The following is a 17592-nucleotide window of genomic DNA, read 5'->3' as shown; positions in this document are numbered from 1 at the left end:
TGTAGCAGAATGTAAACAAGCCCTTTGTTTCAGATGTTTAGGCTATTCTAACCAAAAATGCCTAAACCTTTTCAGCTATGTGCCTATATTTACAAGATGAACAATAATTAACACAAATGCCGTATTTCTGGAATTTGCAGAATTAGTGTTAAATAACCCACTAAAAGCCTCTTTGGTCGTTCAAGCGAGAGACAACAAACCAACTTTTTTTTGCATGGTTCAGATATCTCACCTTAGAAAATCTTACATGACAAGCCCTGCGGTTATGTCAAGACACTCATAGTCTCCTATCCAAGTTTAGCCTAAATAAAGGTTATTTTTCCTTGATAGGAGTAGGCTTAGAAATAGGAGAGAGATGCATAGAGAACTATATTGTCTCTCAATCATTATTATTAGATTATTGGACTACCCAAACACCTTACTGTCACAATAATTCATATGAAAATGTGAGCTTGTGAATCAGACCAGTGGTTTGCAACAGCTAGAGGAATTCTGAATCCAAGCCAGATAGGATGTTTATTTAATCTAAATCAGCTCAAAGGCAGTGCTATTATTTGAAAAAGTGATAAGATCTCTCCAACAATACAGTAACAGCTTCACAGGCAGGATGAATCATGAGTCAGAGCAAGCTGATTGAGGTGTAGTAACTAGAATGTAGCAGCAGCTATCTCACAAATTAGTCCTTTAGCCTTTGGCCATGCCAAACTTGTGTGAACTGAACTGAAGCCAAAACATGATCAATGTGACAGAGGTAGCACACCATGTATTATTTCCAGAGAATATCTTATAAAGACAATCTTACTCAGTTTTTTTCAGTATAGCACAGGCCTTTATTTTACTATCCACAGACATCTGGACTTGGCCGATTCTGAACCAATTATAGACACCTAGTATTTTTGGTCCAGATATGATTTGGTCCAAAGTGGTCTATTATTGGTTCATGAGATTTGGTTCAGCTTCGATGTCTGTGGACACTGAAATCAAGGTTGAATCAGACAAAAGTCTGAATCAATTATAGATAGGAGCTAAATGTTGGCCTGTGGAAATAGGTATGTACTGTTGAGGGAAACAGAAAAAAGGTCCGCTGAGCCAGGGCTCGATCCCTCGTTGCTTAGTAGCATGTGTGATACGTAGGAGCTCAGACTGCTATATACAATAATTTACTCTTCTTTTTTGTCCTACTTCACACAAGGTGTGTTATACACAAATGTGAATTGATTTTTATTTTTTTGCATTTCCCTCTCTACCCACGACTGTCGGGTGAAAAAGTTGGGTGAATGCTTATGTACTTTGAATACAATGGCTCTCAAACATACTTTTCCACATTTTATTGTTACAACATGAAATCAACATTTATTACATTTGGAGGTTTTTGCCACTGAACACAAAACTGTCAATACTGTGAATGTCAAAATAAAATCTACCAATTGTTCTTAATTAATTACAAATGTAAAAGTAATAAAATAATTGATAACAGAAGTATTCGTCCCCTTTGCTATGACACATCTGAAAGAGCTGTGGTGCAACCCGTTGTCTTCAGAAGTCATTATTTGACCTGTGTGCAATTAAGGTCCTCCTGTCTCTGGGAGGTCCCACAGTTGTTTAGTAGAATTCCTATCAAAAAGTAGATTATGAAGATGTAGGAACATTCAAATGTTCTATTGCCACCGATCAGGTATGTTTCCAAAGCATTGAATATTACCAAATGCAAGTCCATTATTAAGAAATGGAGAGAATATGGAACAACTGTCAATCCGTTTAGATAAGCCTTCAAAATCTGCCAATCCAGGTAAGAAGACATTGTGCATACTGCAACAACAGCTTGGGCTGATAAGAAGTGGAAGCCCTATGATACAGGCACCCATTTATGTTTGGCAGTATTCAGCGCTTGCATACTGTATCTTTTTCAATTACCTGTGAAATAAAACAGCAAATATTTTTTTTGTCATGTTTGTTTCAGTGTCAGTGTCTTTTCAATGTTCCAAAGTCAACGGACCATACTTACCACTGCAATTTAACAAGAGTCCAACTCTATAGCATTTGACTCACTGGATAATGTATCCATGTGTATTGCCTCAATTATTGGTGCTACGTTTCTCTTGAACTTTGGCGCTATTATCTCATGACCTCATTTTTTACATTGTGCTGGCAATGGTTGACATTTTGTAATGCATAATGACTTGTGCATAGGAATTGCCTTAGCATTTTTTTCCCCTGTATCTCATTCATTGAGATAAATATCCATTGCCAGCAGTGCATTCTCCCCCATTCAGAACAATGATGCCTACAGTTCCCCCAGCTCTGATGAGACACTTTCACCAGGGACTGTGAGGGAGTTATGGAGTGAGGAAAGCAAGCAGACGGCCGGCTTGTCTGCCTGTGTGTTTTGTGGGGTGTATTCCGCAGTCTCTAAGCAAATTGCAATAACCAGGTTAGAGAAAGGTGCTCAGGGCAGCACACTTAACTTGGGGCATTATTCCTGTAGCATGTAAGCCTGGCCCTGTGGTGAGGGACGTTTTTGAGACCCAGGGGAGAACCCTGTCCTTGTTGTGCTTTGGCTCTGTCACACAGAGTATTTCGGTTCCAAAATCCTGGGTCCTTGCAGAATGCACAATATACCATTCAACTGCACCCGTACTGTCATAATGACTGCTTTGTAATTCTAAGACGCCTCAGAATCTGAAATTCCACTGCAAGTGTGGGATTGTTTTCTAACAGACCTCACTGACAGTTGCATAAATACACATTTGGTATACCAAATGTGCTGTAAATTGATGCAATTTCACAGATACAGCGTTGATAATTTGAACCTACCTAGCAATGTTACCACTTGTATCACTTGGAAATCTTAATATGATGTATTATATTACATTAAACAACAATAAGAATGTTATTCATTTTGTTTTCCCAGAAAATGTCTAGTTCAGACAGAAAACACCTCATTTTAGTTTAACCATTGATTGGAAAACTTATGTGCAGGAATGTACATGCAATGTCTTGGCATTAGGTTCTGCTCCTTTGGGGTGACTCACAGCCATCACATGATGGTGTATAAGATATTACCAATATTCTTACCAACAACACCGTAATATCATTAATAGCAATCCCCATAGGCAATGAGCAAGGTACGCAGCATAAATCCCCCCCACAAAGGAAACGCAGAACCAAACAGGTGGATGCAATGGAGGTGGGTGGTTTTGACCCGCATGCTAGTACAACCATCAGCATATCAGACAGAGTAACCTGACATTTAAATAGACTGACATAAATTGGACATTGTGATAGGAGCGGTCTGACATCAGTTGGTGATTTGCGACCAATAACAACTCAAGTTTCCTGGCTGAACTGGCTACACTAGTTAATTAATTACATATTATTTTTATGTTACTGTGTTATCCAAGAAAGCACTAAAGGCAAACCACACACTGCTTAAATTGATAACTGGGTGCATGTTTTAGGGCTGCAACAACGAATCAATAAAAATTGTCTAATTTAAGATTCTCTGCAATTTCTTACATTTCCTCATTCCTTCTATTGTAATTCTCGGGGAATTACAATATGTAATTTTTTTGTATATATTTTCATTCAGGAGCAATACTGGTCATGGGGAAAATGTTTTAGTACACAGTAGAAGCTGAATGTGTTTGGTGAGTGTAGGTGATTCAGCAGTATTATACTTTATTGTCAGTTGTGCATATTGGCTCCCTGTTGCTTACAGAATCTTACATGTGCTTCCTTTCCAGTGTTAAAAATCCAGCTGAAATCCTTGGTCATTTTATGCTTCAGCAATAAGGTAAGGCTTTGATCTTTTCTCTCTATCATCAAGGGAAATCATTCCAACAAGTCAAACTTCCAACAGTACATTTTTTATTAAAATAAAAAGTTCTCTAGACTCTAGTCAGTTTATATAGGATAGCTTCTGTCACTTTGCTGATTTATGACCCTGGTGGGCATTCCGTCAAATCATTTGACAGGTGGGCGGGACTTGGTGGTGACACTGTTTGGTGGGTGGAACTTCCTGTCATGACGTATGCATGTCCGTCAAATTCATTATGGCCGGGTGGTTGGTTTGACTATGTGTATTGTAAAAATAGTATGTCATTTATGATTGCTTTGTTGTGTTCATAGATTTTTTATGTTTTACAAAGCGTCTCTGGAATCAGCTAGTTTAATTCCCAGGCATTTGATGTTGCGATATGTGAAAGATATTTGATATTTTACAATGTGTCTCTGGGATCTGGCTTGTTAAATTCCCCGGTAATGGATGTTAAGATATGTGTTATAACAGCTGCGTGTGTAACAAATGGTTTATAAGTGATGTCTGGCACCCTTTCACGTTTTATGATACAACAGATGACTGCTGGGTCTGTTATTGTTCTATTGCAACGCTTTTGCGTATCTAAACCACGCACATCCTGTTGTCGGTCATTCAGACTTGCCTTAGTAAACCTTCGTACGTTGGTTTCTTCTCTCACTCAGGGAGTAAACTTACATACACAACTCTCACTCAGGGAGTAAACTTACATACACAACTCTCTCACTCAGGGAGTAAACTTACATACACAACTCTCTCACTCAGGGAGTAAACTTACATACACAACTCTTTCACTCAGGGAGTAAACTTATGTACACAACTCTCTCACTCAGGGAGTAAACTTACATACACATCTCTTTCACTCAGGGAGTAAACTTACATACACAACTCTCTCACTCAGGGAGTAAACTTACATACACAACTCCCTCACTCAGGGAGTAAACTTACATACACAACTCTCTCACTCAGGGAGTAAACTTACATACACAATTCTCTCACTCAGGGAGTAAACTTACATACATACACAACTCTCTCACTCAGAGAGTAAACTTGCATACACAATTCTCTCACTCAGGGAGTAAACTTACATACATACACTATTCTCTCACTCAGGGAGTAAACTTACATACATACACAACTCTCTCACTCATGGAGTGCAGCATCCTCTGGTTACATTTCTCTCCTTCCACTAATAAGATTTAATAGAAGTTTGTGAAATAGCCATTATCTACAGTATGTGAAAGAGAAATTCTTTCACAGCGAAAACACAAAATCGAAGAAGCCCAATCGACTGTGGTACATACCATATACAGATTGTGATAAATGTCAGTTGCGGCATTTAAAGTTTACCTCTTTTTACACCTCATCCAACGATGGCTTGTTGGCTTTTGCAGTACAGCCCACATGCTGTCTATGAGTGAGGGAGTTGTGTGCAGAGAGAGAGAGTGCAGTCCAACAATTACTTCAAGGGATGTTTTTACTTAAACTAGTCTTAGATATTCCTTGTTATTCCCTTTTAAAGTGCTATTAATCTTTAGATAGTGATAAGCAAAATAAACTTCAGTGGCCATTGAGTCAATAATATTAAGAGGCCTTTGTCAGACTTTGCTTGAACATAGTGCTGTGTATGGTTCTTACTGCACAGCAAAGGGATTGAGGTATTTCTTTCACTGTATGGAGTTGACAGAAGCCACCTGACTAGGGAATTACTTAAATGTGTTGCTATGGCAACCTGCAGATGTAGAGCATGAAATAGTATGTCCTTAACTATGCACAGCAAAATTGTTCTCATTCCACAATTCCTTATTCTGTAGCTCCTCTAGTAGTTCCTCAGTTGGTTTGTCAGTACAGCAACTAAACCTGGCCTACCCTGAGGGCTAGATACATCATACCATGAAAAGATCCCGTGCTAAACCAAAATAATCTTCTGGAGTACCCTTCTATAATTCCCAATAGCACTGGAGCCTACAGACTTGTCTAATGCTATCCCAGTAATCACCACACGGTAGCTCTCTTCAGATGACCCTTCAAGTTTAAAAGATGTTGCACATTGTGGAAGTATAATCATGGTGGAGAAGCTTACTGAGGTGATCAGTTGTCTATGAAGATGTGTATGGATTCCTTTTAGATGTTGGTTTCTCTTAATCAGAAACAGGGTTAGGCTTGTGATCTGGTCGCAAGGCAAATGTGTTTAATGGAAAAAAGAAAATAGTTCTGATTTAATGGCTAGATGATTCTGAAAATGTATGAATTGCAATGCAAAACATGTATGGAACTTTGACAGTTTTATTTTTACAATTAAATGATCAATTTGATTACCTATGGCATTGGGGGGGTCATATGTTTTAGCAAGTTTTTCTGTGCTTTAAAAAAAGGATATTTGAAAATGTGGTTAGTTAGAGATACATCAGTTGGTAGGCCATTGGTTGGTAGGCTTGAACATGTGGATCATGCTGGGGATACACTAATAATATGAAAAGAAGGCTACTCTTTGTACTCGTCTTCTAACTTTCTGCCATATCATAAAATGTTTTTAAATTATGTAAAACAGCTAACATTTTGGTAGAATTTATGAAAAAGAAATGTATCACAACTCATCACCCTTACAGTTTTTCTTGATTGTAAAGATAGTTTTAATGAAACTGGTTACCAAATGATAAGCTAATCTTAAGCTAATGAGGACATATTATGTTTTTGCAAAACACCAGTTTCTCATTTCTTTCACACAGAATGTCAATGCTAAGATTTTTTTGCTTATTATAGTTTTAAGAAATGGTACACATAAAAGAATGTTAGCCATACTAGTTTATATTGATAGCTGTATTTTTTTTTTATTGCAAAAATACTTTAAAGCACTATTTATGTTTGCAAAACATTTGACATCGGACCTTCTTACAGAGGGACATGAAATGTCACTATCATCGCAAGTGCAGCACCTCAACAAATCACACTAGTCGACTAATAGAATGTGTTCGAAGTGGACATACTTACTGCCAACCCAAAGAAATCCTGTAGATTTCTGAGGCAAATGCCCAAGGAAATCCAATAGTTTACATTAGTGGGACTCTAATGAAAGAATGTATGTGGTTCGTTAACATTTCCCTCCCTTTACAGACAAGTTGTCTCCCAAAATTGTTCATGCCTTCACTGCTAATTTAGGATGTCATGCTCATGGCTAACAGTTAAGTGTGTGCATATGCTTTAAGACAAATTCATTCATATTTTACTATTGAACCACAATGACATCTGCAGATTTTTTTTCTTGCTTCCTTCCCACTCTGCCTTGCTCCCTTAACATTATCAGGTGTATTTCAGAGCAGTATAGTTTTCCCATTAGGCTACTTTCTTACTAATATGAGTTCAACAACACTGTCTGCTTATGCCCGTTTGAATTCATTTCTTTTATTGCCACCCACTGAAGCACAATTAGTTGACTTGGCATAAATGCACCAAATGGACTGTTCAAATTAAGGAAACACTTAAATCAACATTGGGAAATTTACTGTACATTGTGTAATTAGTTGAGAGCAAAATAATATCACAACGGTCTATGGAAACTTGAATCACCAACTGATTGAGGCCTGGATTCAAACTCACACCGAAAATCTAAGGAAACAATTGAAATCACAGGCTGTTCCAACTTGAGTGAACTTCCTCACAGCAACGCATATTGTGACCCTGTGGTGTGTATGGCCCCCACATGCCTGTATGCACTCCTGACAGCGTCTGGGCGTGCTCCTGATGAGATGGCGGATGGTGTCCTGGGGGATCTTAAACACTGCAATGTCACTGATCATTCCCTCCGGACCCAAAAGGTCCCCCCCCCCCTGAACTGGCTCCACCACGTGTAAACAATGCCCGCGTCGATGTCCTGAGAACCCCCCCAAGAAATGAGGTGTGCGCCGACACTGAGGTGCCCCGGCATGTGCGAAGGCACCCACAAGTCCATCAACACCTCCGCCAATCTGACTCCTCTTTGGTGACTGATGAAGGCAACCGTCCTTCTGTTGTCTGACCACGGCAACATGACACTGGATAGGGGCGAGGGGTGCAGTACTGTGTGTCTGTCCGACTGAAGCCACGCACCGCCTACTGCTTGCTTCTGTCATGACCCCCCAAACCAGTCAGCGATGCATCTGTATACACAGGAATGTAAGAGGACACCCTGCCCAATGGGACTCCGTCCAACAGTGTGCTCGTCTCTCCAATGGGCTTGATGGCATTCTAGGGCAACGGGGGCCATCAACAGCTTTGGGAGGTGTCAGCCCGAGTCCAGACGAAGTTGAGCGAACCACCTGGGCGTCCTGTGCATGTGCACAGGAGCCCCAGAGAACCCCATTTGGGTCTTTATGTGTCAGAATTAACACATTAAATAAAGCTATTTGTCACGTCAAATAATAAACCGATTTTAGATCTTTCCTGAGAACATTGTCCCTCAACTGCAATAATTGTCTTAGCTATGTTCTATTAAAACAGTTCTATATTAAAATAACTTAGATAACAAACTAAATATGCCAGCCTAGTAGCCTAAGCAAAAGCTAACTAATGTTGTTAAAGCAACTCACTATCCTCATACGTTTGCGATATTGACATGGGTCGAGCCCAAATATGACCAGAAACATATTTGGATTACCAAAAAGATGATGCCTTGTAAGTTATTTTAATGAAACTATAGTATGATTAGTTTCTGATGCCTCTTGCACATCATCTGTTTATGTCGGTCAACAGGGCTAGTAGGCTAGCTGGTTTAGCTTGTCATCCTCACTCCATCCTAATGCTTGTTATAGTTTTAAAAAGGCTTTAAAAGGTCAAATGTGCTGTACCTAGCTTCCAAACTGACAGAATCTATCAACAAGCTGTTTTCCCGGACTGGAAACGTGATTTGCACAATGACATGGAGGTGTTTAACGTTATACAGTCATGAAAGAGGATCAGTGTTCCTCATTCTGGTATTTTAATACCAAAACAGCATACATGCTTTTAACAAGAGCAAGCCAACCTAAGTTAGCTGACATAAGCTCCAAACACTAGGCTACATCCCTGAATGGATAGTAATAAACGCATCTCTCATATTTCACGCTCATGCCACCTACATTGGCTCAAAAATTTCTATGTATTAACAGTGACCATATAAACATTATTTGATTCATATCTGAAAATGACATTTTCAGACTGGTAGATATTTTCTGGTTGACGATAACTATTCCAGAAGACGTCAAAACCAGTGATCCCTACTTTTAACATCATGAAAGTTGGAGGAAATTGAATTTTAAAAAAGTACAGCCTTTCATTGAACACCTAATGTGATGTGCTCCATATTCAGAATTTCACATTTAGGTGTTAATTATTTTTTAACCAAGTTATCCTTTTACAAGGTGGCTTATTACAAAATGTATAACTAAATACTAAGCCACTACTGTTTAACCACAGTATATCCACACCCTCACTGAAGCAGAAAAAACGAGGATAACATTATAAAGAAAGGTGTTTTCATCCTCCATTAAAGCAATAGGCTTTTAAATGCTTTTTTATTTTCTACTTTTTAAATAGTGACCCTCTCTATTTGATATTTCACTATAAATAAATTTAAAGTGTGAAGCAGTTCATGTTTTTATGAGGAGAATCTAGGAGGCAGCGGCAGCTGTGAAACTCTCGTAACGGAACTTGCTTAGCTTGCCCATGCTGTCCACCCTTATATGTCCAGGAAAAGGTGGGCAGCACAGCATCATGGCCACGGTGGGTTGAGTCAGTGATGTGGAAATAATGGGCCGACAACATGCCCTCTCCCTGAACTTTCAGAGGAAAAACAAGGTTTGACTTAGTTGTGATGGCTGGTATGATTAATAAAACATACTATACAAAATCACATTTTCTTGAAGTGTTGTATATGCATAATGCAACTATCAAAATGAATGTTGTCAAAGATATGCATGCCGATAAGAAAGCAACATAATTATCCAAAACAGCAGTATGATTGTGATTATAGATCTTTCCTTAGAAGAGACAGACACTGTTGATTAGTTCTGTTCTACTGCTCTTAATTATACCATCAGTATGCTGCTGCTTACAGGCCGTGGATATCAAAGGACATGACTCTTTTATCCTGAGGTTTGAGAGGGAGGGAGATGGTGGCTCTGAGTAGGGGAGGATACTTGGGATTGTTTTTCTTGATTTATAGGACAAGGCACACTGGCCAGGATGTACAGTATATGAATAAAAGGCCATGCTCCAAGCATGCTGCTAAGTACTGATGAACTGATGCTTCCACTATACTGATGTGGATGTTACATAGCAACAGAATCTACTACATGTAATAATGTATTCCCCCCATATGTTTAGCAATAAAAAACCAGTAAGAACAAATGAGCGTTGCCAGTTCAGCCATGGAACCCGAGTGTTGATTGGTCAACATGACAACAGCTGATGCAGATCGCTCCTTTCACAATGTCAGATTTATACCTGTCTATTTAAACGTCAGGCTACTCACTCAGTCTATTATGCTGATGGTCGTACTAGCATGCTGGTTGCAAATCCAACCACCACCCCTGCCTCCACTTGTTTGGTTCTGTTTCCATTTTGGGGGGGATCGGTACTATGTAACTTGCTCATTGCCTATGGGGATTGTTATTAATGATATTATGGGGATGTTATTGTTAGTAGTATTGTATACATGATCATAGGATGGCATTGAGTCACCCCAGAGGAGCAGAAGCTAATGCCATGACATCGCATGTACATTGCTGTGCGTAAGTTCTGAATAAATGGTTAAACTAATACGTGGTGTTTTCTTTCTGAAATAATAACAACTAGTAAGTCAATAAAAAAAGTTATGCTCACCACTGCAAGTTAGTTTGGATAATAGTGTATGCCTTTAAAAATACAAGATATAGTAACTGCCTTGTAGAACTGTTTCAAATCAATGATCTTGCTCCTGAGACCTGTGATGTGAGTTTTAATATAAAATACCTTGTTGTGTGTACTGTATGTGCTACAGACATGCCTGTAGAAGAATCTAAATCAGAATCAGCTTTATTCGCCAGGTATGTGTACACATATGAGGAATTTGACTCTGGAATATACAGGCTCATGATATGCTTACTCATAAAAAAACAAAGGACATTCAACAAGAGTGACCCAATGCAATCCACCCTTTACACCCTCATGTACAATTTCAACGTTTCCGAAAACATGAGGAATGTAAAAGCTGTCTTTTCACACACATGAGAGTATTTAGAAAAGAAATCCAAGACTGAAAGAAGTTGCCCAAATGTTGCCCTTATCATTGACCTTTACCTGTGAAGCATTAAAGTTGCTTTCACATTTTCTGGATTAAATCCCCAATGTTGAGGGATTGTTGGTCACGCTGTGAATTTGAAGGAAAATGAACACCAAACAGTACTCTACAAAAGTTAGAGATAAAGGAATAGAAATGCATAGATGAGGAAATGGGTGCAAAAGAATGTCTATGGGTTGGGATATTCATTTTTATTTTATATGGTGGTTGCAGCATGAAGCTGTGGGTGTGCTTCTCATCAGCAGAGACTGGGTATCTTGTTAAAATTGATGGGGAAAAATTGTGAAAAACTGCAAGACAACCTGCTTCTGTCTGCTTCTGTCATGAGGAAATGTGCCTTTCATCAGGACAATGATCCCAAGCACATGCTAATGGCAAAAGGTGTATAGCGTACAGTAGTCCAGTCAAAGTCTTGATCTCAAACCCATTGAGAATCTGTGTCCCTATTTAAAGTGCTAAATTCCATAGAAGAAAGACACTTGTTGAACTTGAGTAGGCACCTAATTTAAATTCCCCTGATAGAATCAAAAGCAGAGTTTATAGCGATGTAGGCTTTGCTGTCACCTAGTGCCATAGAGGGAAAAAACGAACAGTTTCAGTGAAAACCACGTGTCTGTACCCAAATGTCAGTCACCATCTGCTATAAATTTGTGCTAATTTCTGCCACAGATTCACATGCTTTTTATGCATTTAAATTCATCATCATGTTTGTGTAGAGCTAACAACCTAGATAACTATTTAGTCAAATATAGTACAGTAAGGTATACACATATTTTGATAGCAGAGGAAGAAAGTAAACAAAATTAACTTAAGTGATCAATTGACTGATTGATTCGGTCCCCTGAAAGCTCAGTTATTGTTGAAAGGTGAATTAGAGCAAAAAACATTTAGATAAATAAAAGCTTATTGTTTGTCATAAACTGTTTGTTAAAAGAGTTAGACATCACAAAATGATGTTTGTCCATAAAATGGGGGACACACATTTTATGGACAAACAATCACTAATCTATTATAGTATTCAGAGAGAACTTTGTCAAAGTAAGATAATTACTAGGGATTTATAATGAGTTTATTAATTCAGCTAATTTTTTGATTAAGCTAGTAGGTGGCATGGTTAGAGGGGCAAACATTATGATTAGTATTATTAGTAAATGAAATAATGTGGTGTATGTGCACTTCAATTTAGTATAACAGGCTTTTAGAATTCAGTGTTGCTGTGGAAAATCTGCTTTAAATTACAAATGGACACAAAAGAGACATTTTTTATTTAACAACTCAATAGCATATTTGCTCTAGAGCAGTTTTCTTTTTAGAGAGCAAGGTCATAGACTGAGTTTCTGTAACCCTATCACAGCCATTATTTCTCCTTAATTACTGTCATGTTAAACAGCGCTCCTCTCTGGCTCTTGCCTCCATCTGGTAAAAGCACACATTGCTCCAATTACGACCTGTGTCATTTTCTATTGTTAGTGTAGAACGCTCAAGTCAGGTTCTGTGCAGAGCACTTTGTTTTAGAAGACATGGAAACAAGGGTGTTAATAGCCTGGAACATAAAATAGCTGTTTGGCCAAAGCCAGTTTATCTAAGGAGTAGGACAGGCTCATGGATGGCTGGTGTTGGAAAGCTCCAAATCTCCCTCTCAGTGCTGGACTGAATTTTACAGTGAAGACAAACACTGGATATTCACCTGGAGCCATGCTCCATCCCTTCCAGGACATTTATCTGAAATGATGCTTGAGAAAGGCCTCCAGAATTGTGAAGGACCCTTTACATCATTGCAGTTTGCCTGCCATTGGCCCGACAATCGGGGACTGATCATGAAGATTGTCTCTGCCAAACTGGGCAAACCTCTATATATGCAAAACCAGGCACCACAACATGTAAATGTTTACGTAAATACGTATTACTGAAACAGCACAATGGAAAGACACTTTAAAATACGTCCGTTGTCACTTATCTAATTACTTTTTTATGGATTCACATTTGTAAGTATTAAGGTTGCTAGTTCTTGTGGAGTGTCAGTTACATTTTAATTGTGAGTCAATGATTTGTAGATCAGTCTACTTAGTTTACTATACACCGATCAGCCATAACATTATGACCACCTGCCTAATATTGTGTAGGTCCCCCTTTTGCCGCCTAAACAGCCCTGACCTGTCGAGGCATGGACTCCACTAGACCTCTGAAGGTATGCTGTGGTATCTGGCACCAAGATGTTAGCAGGAAATCCTTTAAGTCCTGTAAGTTGTGAGGTGGGGCCTCCATGAATTGGACCTGTTTGTCCAGCACATCTCACAGATGCTTGATTGGATTGAGATCTGTGGAATTTGGATGTCAAGTCAACACCTTGGACTCATTGTTGTGTTCCTCAAACAATTCCTGAACCATTTTTGCTTTGTAGCAGGACGCATTTTCCGTCTTAAAGAGGCCAATGCCATCAAGGAATACCGTTACCATGATAGGGTGCACGTGGTCTGCAACAATGCTCAGGTAGGTGATACATGTCAAAGTAACCACATGAATGTAAAAGGAAACGTGACTCATCAGACCAGGCCACCTTCTTCCATTGCTCTGTGGTCCAGTTCTGATGCCCATTGTAGGTGCTTTTGGCAGTAGATAGGGGTCAGCATGGGCACCCTGACTGGTCTGCAGCTACACAGCCCCATACTCAACAAACTGTGATGTCCTGTGTGTTCTGACACCTTTCTATCAGTACCAGTATTAACTTTTTCAGCAATTTGAGCTACAGTAGCTCATCTGTTGGATCGGACCACATGGGCTAGCCTTCTCTCCCTATGTGCATCAATGAGCCTTGGCCGCCCATGTCCCTGTCGCCGGTTCACCGCTTTTCCTTCATTGGGCCACTTTTGATAGGTACTGACCACTGTAGACCGGGAACACCCATCAAAGGCTGTAGTTTTGGAGGTGCCCTAACCCATTCGTCTAGCCATCAGAATTTGGCCCTTGTCAAAGTCACTCAGATCCTTATGCTTACCCATTTTTCATACTTCTAACACATCAACTTTGAGGAGAACATTTTCACTTGCTGCCATATATATCCCACCCACTGACAGGTGCCATGATAACAAGATTATCAGTGTTATTCGCTTAGTGGTCATAATGTTATGGCTGGTCGGTGCATTTACATAATTGTTGTGGATAGTTATGACATTGAATGTGTAAAAAACAATAAGCTGTATGCTGACATACAATCAAAGGTGCTTAACTTTTAAAGGTTTCAAATTAATAGTATAATGTTTGTACATTTAACTGAGCAAAACATAGTTTATAACAAGGGTGTCAACCTCAGCCTACAGAAAGCTGAGTGCCAAGATTGGCAACACAATTGGTTTATTATTATTCCTTGACAACCAAGTGAAGGGAGTTCCTATTTGTTAATCAATCAAGAATTCAAAAGACGCAAAATCCAACACACATTTGGAATAATTTTGATACGGCGTTACATTTATACAGTTTACATGCCACACAAATGACCCTGGTTGTGACAGGTTTCAGGTAACATTTCTGGAATTGTAGCTAAACATCGACCACCAAATACAAGCAGCTCAGCTACGGACCTATACAAAACACCTATACAAAACCAAGATTCAAATATAGTTTCAAAATAGCTGGTCGCGTGTTGTTTTGAATCGTTGTATACCGGGCTGTGTCATCTTGAAATATTGTCTTTAACTCTTGGCGCTTTGAAATATGTTGTGCTTTGTAGTAGCCATGCTGGATACTGCAAAAATTATGATGTCATGGATGACCTCTTAAGGGTGAAATGAAGTGTTTAAGTGCACGTAAGACTGCCACTGAAACAAGCTCCATGGCCTTCATTCACGATGACACTGATGAAGGTAGCGGTAGGATGAATTCTGACATCAACAGAAACAAATTAAATGCCTCAAAACTCTCTGTTCTATCAAACAAAATATGTAGATTTTTATAGTAATTTAAAAAGATTAGAGTATCTTCATCCATTCTGCGACAATTACATTTATCAGAACTGTATTTTTTTAACCTTTTATTCAGTTTGATGACCACTGCAACAGGATATACAATAAATTGTATTCATCATATTAGCAATAATAAATGCCTGAGCTGTTTCCCTGTAAATGCTTGTGGAGACGGGTGTCTATTTATTGCATGCATCTCTGAGGAGCCTTGTGAAGCAGTGCTGGAGGACGTTCTACTTTAATAGGTATTTATAGCTGAAGCAAGAGGTGCTCTCTCACTCCTTGCTGTGGTGAGGGCAAGATTCACATATCCTGTCTGCATGTTTACCTTTTCAAATTACATCAGAGGAAAGCCAATATACTGATTCCTCTCTGAGCCAAGGTCAATAGATGCATAACTGTCTTCTACGTGTTATTGTTGATGACATACTTCCTGTATTTATGTCATGGTGTATTTGTTAGTGGCTTAATGTTGCAAGTGGCTGAACAGTTAGCCTATTTATGGTGCACTCAGCTTAAACAAGGACATCTTGATATGGAAAGAATGGAAAGATGATGTGTTGATTATGCCATTGCTTTCTTTATGCAATTCAAAGCAATTTTTGTTTGCACAGATGGTTTGTATGTATATTAGGGGAACACATTGTCTTAAATAATTACAATATGTATTCATGATTATTATTGGCTTCATTCAAAATATAATATTTATGCAAAACATGCAGATGGGGATGTTTGATATGTTATCTACTCAACAGTGGACCTTGGGTCTGGGGGGCGTATGGAATTTTGCCTGTTTTGATGAGTGGGCTCATTGTAATGTGCTTCCCTGTAGTCTATCTAGAAGCAAATGTACTGGTAATCTATATAACAATATTAGTTTACACAAGGCTAAAGCCTAATGATTCAAGTTACTATTTTTACTGCTGTAGCAAATGACCTATGAGACTTGGCTGGCATAGTGTGGCCTAATGATAATTTTCAGTCAGATGTTTATTTATATATGATACCAGCTAGATAAGCTTGTTATTAAGGGGTCCATTAATACATTTCACCTCGTCTGTGGTGAGATCTTAGGTCTGTGCCTGGATCTACGGACTCATTCGGTATTCATGTTTCCTGTGTTGTTCATGTTTTACTGCTGCATGTTTTGTGGATAAATCCAGCCTAGCTCTTAATTGAGGATGTGTTTATGGTAGCTGTTTTACACTTCCCTACTACCAAATCTCTGATTTGCTATCTTCCAATTAACGTCTGTTACATTCAAATTAATGACTATGAATGTCATAAAATGTACAAGTAGTTTTTGAGGGAGTCAACCAAAATTGCTTTGGCCAGGTTACATGAAATTATAGATCTTTTTCCATGCATACTGGTAGTTTGTTTGGCATTTAAATGAGAACCTGAAAGGCCCTGGGAATTTTGTTAGAATACATAGCATCATGGACTATGTACAAACTATTACATTTGTGTTATATATGATACACTGTTACATGTTACTGCTTGCAGTGCCTTCCATGCATTAGTGTAGATATCAGTTTGTGACTTGGGTGGCTTCCTTTGACACTGCCTGATGTAGAGGTCCTGGATGGTTGAGAGCTCTGCTACGGTTTCTGTAAAGTTGCTATACCAAGCATGTATGTTGTATAGCTTCATAAAAAATCTGTTCAACCTCGTAAAAATAAAAGGTTGGAGATGTGAACCAAAAGCACTTTGTCCTCATAACTGGGAAAAACATTATATAAAATGTGTTGAATCTAGGAGTTGGTCCACGTTCACAGACAGAGAAAAACATGAATAAATCAGATCTGTGTACCTAGAAATTAGTCAGATTTGACCACTGACCACCAGTTATATAAAACAATTATTATATTAATAAGACAGCTGAAATCTTTTCCATTTTTTAAATCACTGCACATTTGTTATATCTGCGCTGTGCCTCAAGTCTATTATCTTTCTGTAAAGATGTTCTATTTGGCCATCTATCAAGCAGCTGTAAGTTATTGTTTACAAAACACAGCTGGAAGTCATAGCCACAGCTAGCATCCCATGTAACCCAAGAATCTGACCTTCTGCTGAACAACTCAGCCTAGATTTTGCTGTAGTTTACAACACATAGTCTGTCTTCAATTTAGATGCAAACTTATCATTTTTATCAAGCAGTGTACTTACCCTATTCCTTCATTATTAGTACCAGTTCAGGTAGCCAAAGCATGAATATGACTTTTTCTAAAACCGCAAAATACCTCTCAAAATGTATAGACATTGGCTACTTCATTGGACCGTGGTAAACATTCCCATCTACCTGTCTGTATGAAATGTACATGATGTATACAGTGAAGCAAACATTTCGATGTATAAATGATAACCATGCAATAAAACAATACCGCAACAATCCCACAAACTGAATGAGGTATAATAATAGTCACTAAATTAAATAAAAATGTAATTATATGATATCCATTATTCATTATACTACACTTTTATTTTATTTTATTTTTCATATTTGTTTAAAATGTATTTTTTAT

General features: G+C 38.5%; 1 protein-coding gene across 3 annotated transcripts in view; it reads left to right on the top strand.

Moving 5' to 3' along the window:
* The window catches only part of tln2b (talin 2b), a 97684-nt gene that overhangs the window by 22243 nt on the left and 57849 nt on the right, over nucleotides 1-17592 (top strand). For all 3 annotated transcript variants that reach the window (XM_010896568.3, XM_010896567.3, XM_020040425.2), the window contains exon 2: nucleotides 3744-3793. The gene's annotated coding sequence lies outside the window, so the exon portion shown is untranslated. The remainder of the gene's footprint in view (nucleotides 1-3743; nucleotides 3794-17592) is intronic.

The sequence above is a fragment of the Esox lucius genome, chromosome 19 (genome assembly GCF_011004845.1).
Source record: "Esox lucius isolate fEsoLuc1 chromosome 19, fEsoLuc1.pri, whole genome shotgun sequence".
Taxonomy (NCBI): Eukaryota; Metazoa; Chordata; class Actinopteri; order Esociformes; family Esocidae; genus Esox; species Esox lucius.
This window is presented reverse-complemented; position numbering and strand designations above follow the sequence as displayed.